We start from the raw sequence: 16,027 nt of genomic DNA on the forward strand, positions 1-16,027 counted from the left end.
CCATTCACTTCCAACTCTCGAACATTTGTGAATGAAGTTTGCTCCATTGGATCAAAGGGCTGTTGTGGAGCTTCCTAGTGCTAGTTTTAACAAGTGTGCACCACACCTAACTCACTAGACTCACCTAGGTCAAGCTACCCATTCATACCCCCCTTAATAGTATGGCCAAAGGAAAAATAAAGTCCTAAACTACTCTAAGTGTCTCTCCAACTCTAATCGACACTTAGAACTAGTCCATCATTAACCTTGTCGTCCATCCTTTGAAAACCAAAATGATTTCCATCGTAGGGGCATGACAACCATGATTGCCCAATCGATCTCCATACTGTGACCTAACTCAATTGTTTCTACAAAACACATGTTAGTCACAGTAATCACGTATTGTCATTAATCACCGAAACCCAACTAGGGGCCTAGATGTTTTCAATGTCCCTCTTTTTGGTGATTGATGACAATACTACCTCGAGTATGTGAAAGAGATGAGGTTTTTAATATGCTTGGTTCATATAAGCTTTTGGCAATAAGAACAAAAGTGTTAGGCAAGCTTATATGACCCAAGCCAACATGACATACTCAAAAGATATGAAGTAATCATGAGTACAAGTAATGAAGCTCATTTGCATTAGAGTAAAATGCGGAAGCAAAGGCAAATGAGCATAGCACAAGTGATATGACATATAAAGAATTCAAAGTAGAGAGCACGCATGTCATATATCATAATCACGTAGATATCACTGTCACATAAATATAGTAGTAAACATGAATGCATAATGTATCACACACATAAAAACTCCAAATGTAAATAGATAAGCTAATATAATAACTAAGCTCCCCCCTAGATAAGTAGTTCCCCCTAAGCCTAACATACTCGAACCCTCTCCCCCTTTGGTGTCAAACACCAAAACCTAAGGGTCAATCGGCGGGGCTGCAGCGGATGAGCCAGGCACTGAGGTACGAGGAGCGAGGTGGAACTGGGTGCCATTATCATCTGATCCTAAGCTCTGAGCTGTCTGACCCTCTATAGCTGGTAGTGATGCTAAAGTAGTCTGGGTTGGATTAGTAACTAGTGTTGCTGTAGTCTGAGCTGGTATAACTGAAGCAGCTGGCTCTGATGATGCCACTGAGGAGGGGAGCATCTCTGTCGTCACTATGATAGGTGCAGCCGTAGAAGGACCTAGAGCATGTAGGTATGGAGGAGTGGGCTGCCCTGTCAACTCACTGAAGGAGGCTCCAAGACTCCTAGAGACTAAAGTGTCTAGCACTAGCAGTGACGATGTCTGTACCGGTGTGAAGCCCGTCTAAAGTGGTGTGAACTGTGGGGCTACCACTGGCAAAGCGAACCACTAGGACACCTGCTCTGTCGGTGAAGCATACTATGCTGATGGCTATCCCTAACTCTAAAGCCCACTAGCCTATAACGCTTGAGTCATCGAAATGGTGGCAAGCTGACCAAGTTGGGGCGAAGCCTATGGTGGTGGGGCCCCAATCGCTGTCACTACATGCTGCATGAATCCGAGAAGCTACTGCTGCATGAGGATCTACTGCTAATGCATGGCCTGCTGCTGCTACTGTAGAGCCCGTGTCTACTGCTAAATGACTAGCTGCTATCGCTAGAACTCATCCTGCTGAGTCTGGAACTAAGCAAATGTAGCAGCTGTCTCCTGAGTCTGTCTAGCCTGGTCCTGCCTCATCCACTCAAGTATAGCAAGAAGAGCGGGGTCTGTTTGTGGGGCAGCTAGCGCTGAACTAGAGCTACCGGCCTCAGCATCATGTCGTCGTGGAGGCATCTATGGAATGGGCTGGTAGTCATCATCAGAACTATCACTGGGCTCGCTAGTGACCAACCCCTCCTGCTGAGCAAGCTGCTCCTCCTCTATGGCTGCAATATCCTTGATAATATCATCCTACTAGGCTGTAGTCTCTAGCATCTCTGGATGATAGTGTGGCTGGCTAGGTGCCTGTGGTGTACTATGGCGGATCATCTGAGTCAGGTTATAAGCAGGAAACTCTATAGTGGCACCACTGTACTCAGCTATCATATCAGGCGGCCTAACTATAACTTCTCTATGGATAAGGAATGTGATCTAGTGAGCATAGGGTAGCTGCATGTGACCTCTGAAGCCCTCAGCTATAGTGTCCTCCATCTTTGACAGAAGAAGATCCCAAATATTAAAAATTATCTACTGCATCAAAGAGTTGATAAGCCATAGCTGAATACGAGTCAATCCCTCTCTATATCCCATCCTCAGAAGTAATGTCCTCCTCATGATAGCCTCCATCATGCGAGCAGTGGGAGTGAGATCACTAGGGTTCCTCCTTGACCCCTCGCCAAAGGGCTCTGTGAAACAGTGACGAACCAAGTCTGTAGGGGGTACCATACCACCATGAGGGTGTCTAGGGGTGCAGTCTATCCATAGCACACCTCATGGAGCCTGACTGGCTGCTCCTGAAGCCTCAGAATCTCTCTGGCCCTAGTGCTCGTTAGCCGGTAGTCTCTACCTTCGAATGCAAAGTGAATGAACCTATGCTGTAGGTCAATCCAGAGAGATGCATAGAACTGATGAACCCAAGATGGAACATATAATCTGGTCCATCCAATCAAATCTGTCAGCCCCGGTAGATATGCAAGGTAGGGGTGAATGTGCTCTCCAGCTGCTACAATAATAGACTCGATGTTGCACACTCTCTATGATCTGAAGACTGCTCCGCTGTTCAGATAGGCATTATAGAAGTCCTCCTGCAGGGGTGTATAGAATCCCTCTGATGCTCTCTCATCCCTCCTAGGTGGAAACCACACCTCAAAGTCCATGAACCTCAGTTGCTGCACCTACTTGGCTATGGCGGCCCTCAGGTCAAGATGGGTCACTAGAGGCAGACCCTGTGGTCGAGGCGGTGGATGAGAACTCCTACGCTGAGTGTCTGGCCTCGGTGTAACTAGGACACAAGTATGACTAGAGCGGCGTAACTATGGCTAAGGTGCTAGCTCTGTCTCCTTGGCCTGCTAGACCTGCTCACCCTCCTGAGACTATTGTGCTGGCTATGGCTCCTAAGTCTACTGAGCTGGCTGAGGCTCCTAAGTCTGCTATGTAGGCTGAGGCTGCTGTTGTGGCTCCCCCTAAGGCTGAACCTCATCAATGGCAACACACCATTCGCCAATCATGAGAGTCCCAGCTAGACCACCATGAAGGCGCTCAACTCACTAAAGTGAAGACATCGCTTCTAGAGAGAGCTGATCAGCAATCTGGACTCCACTGTGAGCACCTCCTCTCTCGGCACGCTCTGCGGCCTCTGCAACTGCGGCAGCACTTGATGTATCTGTATCTAGATACTTGCGCTTCCTTACTGCCAACTTCTTGGTCGCCTTGCCTTTTGGTTCTATAGGCTGGCGAGGCAGGGGCCTCGGATCCTCATCACCGGGACCACCTCCGACATTCTTCATACAAGCCATCTGAAAGATTTGAGATGAATCAATTGCCGCTGACAAAGATCAACTGTCACTTTCGAGGCTTGGCCTCGTTCCATACTCGTGAGCTTGGCCCCGAGTTAACTGACAACTGCCACTGACACCACAACGGAACCGGCTCGCTGCACGATGGAATAGAGGATATACAAATAATTACAATATATCTAATAGATACAAAACCCTAGGAAGCAAGCAATTAGGTACGAAATTGAAATGTGGGGCTTGCTACCTGGCAAATCCGTGATCTGAGGAGAGAAGAAACATCACATGGGGAGCCACCGAATCGCGAGCCTAGGGTTAGAGTTTGTCAAACACAGTGACTCGACGGCTAGGGTTAGGTAGGGCATTGGTGGCGCTGGAGAAGTGTAGGGACAAGGCAGTGCTAGGGTAGTGCTTCTGCTATGGAGGTGAGCGGTGGTGCTGGATGTGGCGCGTCGGCACTAGATGTGGTGCGGTGGTGTGGGATGTGGAGCGGCAGCAGGGAGACGTGCGGGCTTTGTGGCGTAGGACAGGCGGCGCAAGGGCGGGCGCATAGAGGTGCGGCGGCGTGGCGCTCGGGCAGCGTGGAAGCCGAGACATGCGGCGGTGGTGGTCACATGGGAGGCGGTGAAGGCGGCAGCTTAGGGCTTGCTACGACGCGGATATGGGTAAGGGAGTACAGCGGCACGCATTATAAAGGGGTCCCCACGGGATGAAAAAGGAAATAGAGAAAAGTCATGAAACCGCACGCAACCTATTGACCGGACGCTCCGGTGGCAACGACCGGACGCTGCCACCCAGCGTCCAGTCAATTCTAGTAAGGTCCAAAACCTCTGGAATCGTGACCGAACGTGTCCAGTGGACACCGATTGGATGTAGCCAGAGTCCAGTCAATACAGCCTTCGTCTTCTTCCACACGACCGGACGCTAAAAGCCTTCTGACCGGATGCTGAAAGCCAGAGTCCGGTCACTCCATCGCAGCAAGTTAACCTCCTGTGAACTGATCGGACGCTGTACTCCAGAGTCCGGTGCAGCGTCCGGTCACTCTTTCTTTAGCAAATCTTCAAAGTCCTTCGTGCTGCCTGTTCTCAATCAAGTCCCAACTTAAATAAGATCCAAATAAACACCTATTGGGACTGATGTGAGTGACCTCTCTCAAACCCTCAAGTTTTTCAAAATATTTGGCCTTAGGCTATAATTCTTTTTAAGAAAATAGGTAATAAGAGGGCAATTTGAAGATAAACGACAAAACAACATTCATGCATATGCAATGCAATACTTGTAAGTAAATCTAGTTGCTTGTCAAGTTTGATCTAAGGTTAAGCTTCTTCACACATTTTTGGCGGTTATCTTAACCATGTTAGACAAGCCCTATATGCATTACGAAACATTAAACATGTTGTATATTACAATGCAATGCAAGGGACAACACAAGCTCAATTTTTAGTGAAGTTACTAAAATTAAGCACATTGAGCTCACTTCGCAATCTACAAAATGTTGCCTCATCTAGCGGTTTAGTGAAAATATCTGCCAATTGATCCTCGGTCCTTACACCTTCTAGTGATATATCATTTTTAGCAACATGATCTCTAAGAAAGTGATGGCGAATATCTATGTGCTTTGTGCGAGAGTGTTGAACCGGATTATTTGCAAGTTTTACTGCACTTTTATTGTCACACAAAAGAGGTACTTTATCTAGAACTACACCATAGTCTAGCAAAATTTGTTTCATGTAAAGTATTTATGCACAACAAGCACCCGCGACAATATATTCCGCTTCGGCGGTGGACAAAGCCACACTATTTTGCTTCTTGGAGAACCAAGACACAAGTGATCTACCAAGCAAATGGCACTCTCCGGATGTGCTCTTTCTATCAACTTTGCAACTGGCATAATCCAAAATCAGAATAGCCAACTAATTCAAATATAGCTCCTTTGGGATACCAAAGGCCAATGCTTGGTGTGTGCTTAAGATACCTAAGGATTCTTTTTATGGCAATTAAATGAGTTTCCTTAGGATTAGCTTGAAATCTAGCACACATACACACACTAAACATGATGTCGGGCCTAGATGCGGTCAAATATAACAAGCTACCAATCATAGAGCAGTAGAGAGTTTGATCAACTAGGTTACCTCCCTTATCTAGGTCGAGATGTCCATTAGTTGGCATTGGTGTCTTGATTGGCTTACATTCATCCATCTTGAATCTTTTGAGAAGATCATTAGTATATTTCTCTTGAGAAATAAAAATCCCTTCTCTTATTTGCTTGACTTGAAAACCAAGAAAGAATGTAAGCTCTCCAATCATTGACATCTCGAACTCCTTCAACATCAATTCACCAAACTCTTTGCATGAATCTTGATTTGATGATCCAAAGATGATATCATCAACATACACTTGACAAATGAAGATATACCCATCAAGCTTCTTGGTGAATAGTGTGGTATCAACCTTCCCAATGATGAAGCCCTTCTCAATGAGGAAGTCCCAAAGGCACTCATACCAAGCTCTTGGGGCTTGCTTAAGCCCATATAATGCCTTGGACAACCTATAGACATGATTAGGATATCTAGGGTCTTTAAACCTGGAAGGTTGATCAACATAGACTAGTTCATTAATAAAGCTATTTAAAAATGCACTTTTCATATCCATTTGATAAAGTTTTATTTCATGATGTGATGCATATGCAAGGAGGATACGGATGGCTTCTAATCTTGCAACCGGTGCAAAGGTTTCTCCAAAATCCAAACCTTCAACTTGAGAGAACCCCTTTGCAACTAGTCTTGCCTTGTTCCTCACAACAACACCTTGATCATCTTGCTTGTTTCAGAACACCCACTTTGTTCCAATGACTCTTGCACCTTTTGGCCGCTCTTCAAGAGTCCAAACTTCATTGCGGGTGAAGTTGTTCAACTCTTCATGCATTGCATTTATCCAATCCAGATGTTGAAGAGCTTCTTCTACCTTAGTAGGCTCAAAGAAAGAGACAAAAGAGTGATGATTAATAAATAAAGCAAGTTTTTTAGATCGAGTCATTACACCCTTTGATGGACTCCCTATGATGAGATCTTGTGGATGATCTTGAAGTAGAGGTGTATTTCTTCTATTGACCACTTGAGGGGGAGGTTGTGGAGCATCAACATCTTGTGCTTGTACCACCATTTATTCATGGGAGACATGAATATCTTCATTTTCTACTCTCCCATCTTTTTCACCATCTTGTGGCACACTTGATGAAGAAGGTGGATCAATCACTTGTACATCATCTTCATCATCTTTAGGCTTGATGTCTCCAACCGGAATGTTCTTCATAGCCTCCCTCAATGATTCATCACCTACATCATCAAGATTCTCATGTGCTCCTAAGGAGCTATTAGATTCATTAAATTCCACATCATATATTTCTTCAACCAAGCCGATGGCATGATTAACCAATATCACAACATCTTTAAAACTTCCCTAGGTGTTGCTGCTTCTTATAGATGTAGCATTTGCAACCAAACACCCTAAAGAAGGAGACGTCTGGCTTCTTCCCATTGAGCAACTCATAAGGTGTCTTGCCAAGGAACTCTTGAAGGAATAGGCGGTTTGATGCATAACATGTGGTGTTGATTGCTTCTACCCATAGAGCTTCGGGGGTGTTGTACTCATCAAGCATTGTTCTTGCAAGAGTGATCAATGTCCGGTTCTTCCTCTCAACTACACCATTTTGTTGAGGAGTATATGTTGCGGAGACCTCATGTTTGATTCCAACTTCATCACAATAAGCTTCTATGTTTGTGTTGTCAAACTCTTTCCCATTGTCACTTCTTATCTTCTTGAGCTTCACTTCAAATTCATTTTGTGCTCTCTTGGCAAACTTCTTGAAGCAAGATGCAACTTTGGATTTGTCATGAAGGAAGAATACCCATGTATACCTTGATTAATCATCAACAATCACAAGACTAAAAATATTTCCTCCCAAACTCTTATATGTTGTTGGTCCAAATAAGTCCATGTGAATGAGTTCTAGCACTCTTGTGGTTGACATGAAAGCTTTTGTTGGATGGGTATTTGCAACTTGCTTGCCGGCTTGACATGCACTACAAAGCTTGTCCTTCTCAAACTTCACATCCTTCAACCCTCTCACCAAATCATTCTTCATTAACTTCTTGAGTGAGCTCATCCCAACATGAGCAAGTCTTCTATGCCATAGCCATCCAAGTGTTATTTTGATGAATAGGCATGTCTTCAAGTTTGCATCTTCGGAGGTGAAGTCCACTAGATATAGGTTGTTGTATCTAAATCCTTTGAATATCACATGATCATCATTCTTCTTGGATACAACAACCTCCTTCTCGGTAAACAAGCATTGGAAGCCAAGATCACACAATTGTCCAACGGATAGCAAGTTGAAACTCAATGAAGCAACATATAGCACATTGGAGATGGAATGATCATTTGATATTGCCACTTTGCCCAATCCTTTGACCTTGCCTTTTGAGTTATCTCCAAATGTGATTCTTTCTTGTCCATCTACTTCTTCATCTAGTGAGGTGAACATACGAGGATCACCGGTCATATGTTATGTGCAACCACTATCAATAACCTAATAACTTCCACTGGTCTTATAGTTCACCTACACACAAGAGATCAAGCTTTAGGAACCCAAACTTGTTGAGGGCCCTTCACCTTCTCAACAAGTGACTTTGCAACTCAAATTTTCTTAGGCCTATTCTTGTTGGGAGGTCCTAAGAACATGACTTTCATTTTTTTCATTAGAGTCCTTTCTAAGTATGTAGTGAGCATTGAAGGCAAAGGGTCTTGCATGCTTGGGCAAGGGTTGTGGTGGTGGAGTTTTGCACTCATGAGCAAAGTGGCCTTCCTGTCCACACTCAAAACATCTCTTTGGCTTTGGCTTGGACTTATGTTGTTGTTGAGCTTGAGCCTTCTTCTCTTGATTTGCCAAGTACCCAATGCCACTTCTATCCATCTTCATGACGGTGTTCATAAGTAGCTCACTTTGAAGATGCTTGCCTCTAGTAAACTTGCTCAATCCAATCTTAAGATGCTCTTTCTCTAACTTAAGCTTCTTGTTTTCTTCCTTGAGAGCATCATTGTTCTTCTCTTCCTTGAGCTTCTTGTTCTTATCTTTGAGCTTCTCATTCTCAAGGATCAAACCATCATCATGAACAATAGTTTCTAGCACAATAGACTTGGTGGTTTTGAGTTCTTCAAGATCTTTCTTGAGCTTTTCATTGTCATTCTTGAGCTTGACAAACTCATCATAATCATCGGCCTCAACCACTTGCTTGCCCTTGCTACTAGAACTTTGCTCAATGCTCTTAATAATCAAGTCATCACATGATGTAGCTATATCAATCTTAACAACATTGTTAGTAGCATCATGTGGCTCATTAGATAAGAATTCTTGAGCAATAACAAGAGTATCATGATTAACCTTAAGAGTGGTATATTCTTCTCTTAGCTTGTTGTAGCTAGTGATGAGCTCATTATGTGTCCTCTCAAATTTATCATATTTATCTTTAAGCTCTTTCTTAGAAGATTTGAGCTCCTTGAGTTTGGATGATATAGCATCATTTGCTTCTCTAAGCTCAACACTAGCCTTTTCGGCTATATCACATTTAGCTAAAAGTGCATGATTTTTAGCCTCTAGCTTTTCATTCTTAGCTCTAGTTTTTATAATGATCTTAGTGTATTGTTTTAGCAATCTAGCAAGATCATCATAAGAAGGTGACTTATATTCATCATCATCACTATCGCTATCATCATCACTAGCATGCTCATCATCACTACTATCATCATTGCTAGATACCTTGCTCTCACCCTTGGCCATAAGGCATAGGTGTGTAGAGGATGATGGCGGTGGTGGCGATGAAGATGATGAAGAGTTGATAACAATTGTGGCCACCTTCTCATTGTCACTATCATCATTGGATGAGGCACTAGATGAATCAATGTCCGTGAGCCAATCATCGACAATGTATGCCTTTCCACTCTTCTTCTTCTTGTGGAAGTCCCTCTTCTTGCCACCTCTCTTCTTATATGGCTTGTTCTTCTTCTTCTTCTTCTTCATTACTTGAGTCATCTTTCTTGCCCTTGTATTTGTTCTTAAACTTGTCTTTCTTGGGCTTAGTGCATTGGTGTGCTAGATGACCAAGTTCTCCACAATTAAAGCAATCCATCTCGGAGATTGGCTTCCTTCTAGAGCTAGTGAAGAACTTCTTCTTGCCATCAAACTTGATGCCACTCTTGTTGAGCTTCTTTAGCATCTTAGCGGTCTTCTTCACCATGAGAGCAAGACTTTCATCATCAACTTCATCATCACTTGAGCTCTCATACTCAAGTCTTGCTTTACCCTTCTCTTGACTAGCTTTGAATGCTAAGTCCTTATCTTTCTTCTTTGTAAAGGATGAGCCATCTTGAGGTGTGATGTGCATGTACATCTCATGAGCATTGATCTTCCCCAAGATTTGTGTTGGTGTAGCGGTGGAAAGATCACTTTGATGTAGCACGGTCACAATATGCCCATATTTGTCAATGGGGAGGACACTCAAGATCTTTCTTACAACATCGGATGGTTGCATTTGAGTGAGTCCAAGCCCATTGACTTCCTCTACAAGAACATTCAAACGTGAATACATCGCATTAGCACATTCTTTATGAAGCATTTCAAAAGAGTTGAGCTTTTTCATGACAAGATATAGTGTTCCTCACGCTCACTCTTAGTTCCCTCATGGAGCACACAAACGTCCGACCATAGTGCATGGGCGTCTTTGTGGTTCCTCACCCAATTGAACACATCTTTGCAAAGGCCTCTAAAGATAGTGTTTCGAGCCTTTGTATTCCACTTCTCGTAATTCACCTCATTGCCTTGTAGGTTAGTAGCATCCTGAGGTTTTGGGAAGCCTTGTGAGGCAGCTCTAAGAATACCAACATGTAGAGCTTCTAGATACGCCTCCATGCGAATTTTCCAATTAGAAAAATCATCTCCCTCAAAGATAGGAGGAGGTCCATCCCCGTGAGACATCTTGCTCTAGGCGGTTAAGCCTAAATATGTGAGCACGAGGCTCTGATACTAATTGAAAGGATCAAGATGCCCAAGAGGGGGGTGAATTGGGCTAATTCTAAATTTCTTTACAATAATTAAATCCTATGGTTAGCCCAATTAACCCCTTGTGCCTAGAAAGTGTTCCTAATTGTTCTACCACGCAAAAGACTTGTAATCTAAGTTCCAATCCTACTCTAACATGGCAATTCTATGAATGTAAAGACAAGAGTTGAATTGCTCAAAGTAAATGCTCAAAGTAAATAGAGAAGGAGGAACACGGCGATGTTTTGCTGAGGTATCAGAGAGTCACCACTCCCCACTAGTCCTCGTTGGAGCACCTGCGCAAGGGTGTAGCTTCCCCTTGATCCGCGCAAGGATCAAGTGCTCTCTATGGGTTGATTCTTCGACACTCCGTCGCAGTGAATCACCCACAACCGCTCACAACTTGAGTTGGGTCACCCATAAGCTCCGCCGGGTGATCACCAAGCTCACAATCACCACCAAGCCGTCTAGGTGATGGCGATCACCAAGAGTAACAAGCATAAACTCTCACTTGACCACGACAAGACTAATGAGAAGGTGGATGCACACTTTGCTACTCTTGATCTTCACTAATGAGGGCTCTCTTTAGGATTCTCAAATCTCAATTACCTCACTAGGACCTTGCTCTTCTTGGCACTCTCTAAGGTGTTTCTTAGCTGTTGGAATGAGCAAAAGTACCCCCCCCACATGAGCGGAGGTGGTATTTATAACACCGGCTGAAAAACGAACCATTATGTGCCTCTACGGGGTGACCGGACGCTCTGGTCATGTTGACCAGATGCACCGGTCAGTACACCCCGAACTCCAGTGGTTAAGTGTTGACCAGACGCTGGACAACGTCCGGTCAGCACTAACCGGATGCGTCCGGTCATGTTTTCCCTTCACTGGAACCTTACTGATGTCGACCGGATGCTGGACCCCCAGAGTCCGATCACTTGCTGAGCAGCATCCGGTCAGTAGCCGAAACCTGATCAGCGTCCAGTTAGCATTGACCGGACGCGTCCGATTAGGATTCTCTCTTTGGGACCTTACTGGAGTTGATCAGACGCTGGCCCTCAGCGTCCGGTGACATGACCTCGCAGTGTCTGGTCACTTCTAGACGCTTTCACCTTGGTCAAATGAACTGACTGGACCTTGAGCCAGCATCCAGTCACACCGGAGCCAGCGTCTGGTCAGTATTTTACCCTCCATTCACTTTCAACTCTCGAACATTTGTGAATAAAGTTTGCTCCATTAGATCAAAGGGCTGTTTGTGGAGCTACCTAGTGCTAGTTTTAACAAGTGTGCACCACACCTAACTCACTAGACTTACCCAGGTCAAGCTACCCGTTCATACCCCCCTTAATAGTACGACCAAAGGAAAAACAAAGTCCTAAACTACTCTAAGTGTCTCTCCAACTCCAATCGATACTTAGAACTAGTCTATCCTTAACCTTGTCGTCCATCCTTTGAAAACCAAAACGATTTGCATCGTAGGGGCATGACAACCATGATTGCCCAATCGATCTCCATTACCGTGACCTAACTCAATTGTTTCTGCAAAACACACGTTAGTCACAGTAATCACGTATTGTCATTAATCACCGAAACCTAACTAGGGGCCTAGATGCTTTCAAATGTGACAATGTGTAAATTGTGTTTCAATCTCCTGAGAGTAGTTTTGCCAGTATGAAATACATGAGAAAAGCATTAATTATACCCATGGAGACGTTAGAAATAGATGAGTACATTTAATTATCAGCTAAAGTCAAAGCATCTGTTGGAAGGAAGGATTATTCTCAGAAGATACAACTGACAACTATTTCTTGGGTAATAAGCAAGCAAATCAAGGGCACAATGTTTGTGGGATTGATTGTCTATCATAAATTATCAACCAGCAACTGATATGATTCACCAATGTAAAGATCAACTAAGAGTATAATTACATTGCAAAACGAAAGGTGAAGCCCACAACCTACGTGACACATAGATGGTAAAATAAACCTAAAGCAACTGAAGTGGATCACATGCCTAACTCGGTAACAAACACAAGACAGATCAACTGAAACAATTGTACATGTTAACAACAAACACAAGATAGATCATGCACATGTTAACCATGACAGATTCAACATAACAGATCACACATAACAGATGGAACACATTAACCATAAACCAACCAGCAGTGCTACATTCAGGCCACATCAAACAGAGTTGTTGTTCAGAGGAGTTACCACAAGTTTTGGCCACATACAATAGTTCAGGCCACTTACATAGTTCTGGCCACTTACATAAGCATGTCTGGCCAAGGCAAGGCCTCAATTACACAAAAGAAGTTATTTTGAGAGTCTTTTACAACCAAAATGAATGTCCTCTCTGCTGCTTTTCCACTCCATTCACTCACTTCTTCCCCTTCTTGGCTGGACTCTTCTTGGTCTTGGTTGCTAGCTGCTTCTTCCTTGGAGTGAACTTCTTAGGAGGTGGGTCAACAGTTACTGCTGCAGTTTCATCTAGCTCAATCACAACTTGGAGTTCACGGCATATGTTCCTATTTGTGAAGAAATTACATCATAATGGCCTCAATTACACAAGTTGTAATGTTTTTGTAAGTATGGATCTCCTGTTCGCTTGATCGTTTCTATGACTTATAAGTCGGCTGATGTTGTTTTTTAGAGAAAAACACTGTATCATAGCTGATAAACATGGCTGATACGATCAAGCGAGCAGGGTAATCTTTGTTAGAATGCATGCTTGATTTAGTTGCTTTAAACAGATAACCATCACACGTAGAAACATACGGCCAAGCATTAGGAAGGAGCAAAGAAGACCCAATTTAATCTATAAACTCTCCCAGGACTCGTCCTCTCCTAATTCATCGTATCTTCAGGGCAACAGTATTTAACCACAAATGATGGTCACCCAACACCAACGTCTCGATCTGAGGTGATTCTGAGTAAGACTTAGGGATGTTTGTTTCCACGGACTAAATTTTAGTCCCTATCACATCAGATATTTAGACACTAATTTAGAGTATTAAATATAGACCCATTATAAAACTAACTGCACAGATTGAGATTAATTTGCGAGATAAATCTATTAAGCCTAATTAGTTTATGATTTGACAATGTGATGCTACAGTAAATATATGCTAATGATGGATTAATTAGGCTTAATAGATTAATCTCATAAATTAGTCTTCATCTGTATAATTAGTTTTATAATTAACTTATATTTAATCCTCTTAATTAACATCCGAACGTCTGATGTGATAGAGACTAAACTTTAGTCTCTGAAACCAAACACCCCTTTAACCACTATTGTGGCTTTCATCACATGGACTTGCTGCGTGCGCTGTCGACGGCAGTACTGATCGAAAACACTGCTGAGGTGTCATTGTGCAAGGACAATTATGTTTGTAGACTCCAATGAGGTCGTACATGAGTGAACATGTCTCTTAAGGTTGATGGTTACTGCTCATGACCATGGCGGGTTGATAATGATGACAAGGACAGAGGCTCCCGCACCAGACAAGCACTTAGCAAGCCGAATCAATCAACCTGTGTGCAAGAAATTCGTACCTGCAATTCACTCCTACCGGGGAGCCACAAAATGTCGAGCAGCTAGCGTACAACCTCCCCTGCACGCCGTCTTCTCGCCCCACCCGGCACGGGTAAGCGACCACAGAGGGAGCTTCTACGAAACCTCCCCGCCATGGCCCCTCTTAACTCCACGAACGGCCCTCCGCCTCCTGACGCCGCACTCCATCGAGGTCCGACTGTCGGTGCCCAGACCCCCCGAGGGCCGCGCGGGGGACCTTCAACCACTGCAGCGTCGAGCTCCCCTCCCTCCGACGAGCTCCGCGGAATCCCTCTCCCTTCGCCACACAACCGTCCGCCCACAAGCTACGCCGGAAACGACCCCACCGGCCTCGCTGGGAGGGCGTGGCGTGGCGGAGGAGAACGCAGTCGCCCGCTTAGTTGCCCGTCTAGAGACCCGTGGATACCCAGGACTAATCAGCGCAGAAGGCGAAGGATTCGCGCGCGTAGAAGGCGCCACCACCACGGCCTGTCCCTCCACGGTCCACGCTCCGCACTTGTGGACCTACAGTGCCGGACTGCCGGTGCCGTGGACGGTGGCTGACCTGAAGCAACTCCGCTCTGAGCCTCCGGTGCCTGGCGAAGACGTGACCGGAGAGCCACTGCTCATCACCATGGCGGGTTAATAATGATGACAAGGATAGAGGCTTCCTACTGAAGCACGCGGTGTGAAAAGAGGAAAGCCTATTTTTCAATCTTCAACGATGAGCTTACTACAATGCCAGACACTAGATACTCCCTTACCATAGAAACGAGGTAAAACATACAACCTCATAGCAATTTTGCCTTGATTTCATCACACATGCCGCTTGAGTGTAGCGGTTTTGATATGTCAGCTAATGGTTTCAAAAGAAAGGTTGAACTATGAAAATTGAACTTCAATGGTAGTTAAGATTGAAATCTAGATGCCACCTTAATAGAATTTTGTTCATCTACAAATTCTAATATATTCTTTTGATAGTCTATTTAGAGTAATCCTAAGTAAAAGATTTTTACTTTTGCCAACGAATTTTTGTAATAGTAAGATTACAGGCTAGTAGTCTTTCTGCCAAGCTCACTTACAAAGAAATGCAGAACACATCAACTCATGGGAAGGTAACAGCAAAGGTGTGAGTGTATTTCATTGGAAAAAGTATCAATATATCCCGGTCTCCGTATCCATTTGATGTGAGAATAAATAGTGTTACATCCCTTGGTTATGGTTATTAAGGAGAAATATCAGGTATAAAATTATATTGCCTTCAACAACTTGAATCTGTGCCTATATGGAAATTTAGGCCCCGGAGAGTGAATACCAGAGGAGGAAAAGTATCATTATCCACATGATGGTTTGGACGCTGACAGTAAACAAGGCACACCATAACACCTGTCCCTAAAATAGATAGGATATATATATGCAATAATAAGCACTAATAACTCGAGATGATTGTAACTAAGACCCAATAATTTAAGAAATGCTGATGCTACTAACCAATTTATCAACCTTTCAGGTACTTGGCGTTACTTCCATCTCACTAATTGCTACAGCTGGCGTATTTCCATGTCTTTGGCTTCAGTAACTTTGCACCTGGTGATAGCTGATGTTAGGATTTGTCCATAGAAATATAGAGTAACTGAAAAGGCATACAAAGATTCGAGAGTATGGCATCTGAAAGGTATATTGCTATTTAATTGTACCAAGTAATTTCCCAATTCTTTCTAAAACAAAAGGCATACATTGTGCATCCTAGCAGTGAAGTTATTAGGAAAAAAAAACGTTATTAACAGGGAAAAAAGCCATTTTAGTCGTCCCTCAAACGCTGGGTCCTGATTTTAGAAGTAGATGTTAGTTCCCTGAACTTTAGTTAGTCAAATTTCGTCAGCTAGACAGAAGAAATATCAATTAAATTGACAAGTATAAACTTTCCTTGGCAT

The sequence above is a fragment of the Miscanthus floridulus genome, chromosome 6 (assembly GCF_019320115.1).
Source record: "Miscanthus floridulus cultivar M001 chromosome 6, ASM1932011v1, whole genome shotgun sequence".
NCBI classification, from domain to species: domain Eukaryota; kingdom Viridiplantae; phylum Streptophyta; class Magnoliopsida; order Poales; family Poaceae; genus Miscanthus; species Miscanthus floridulus.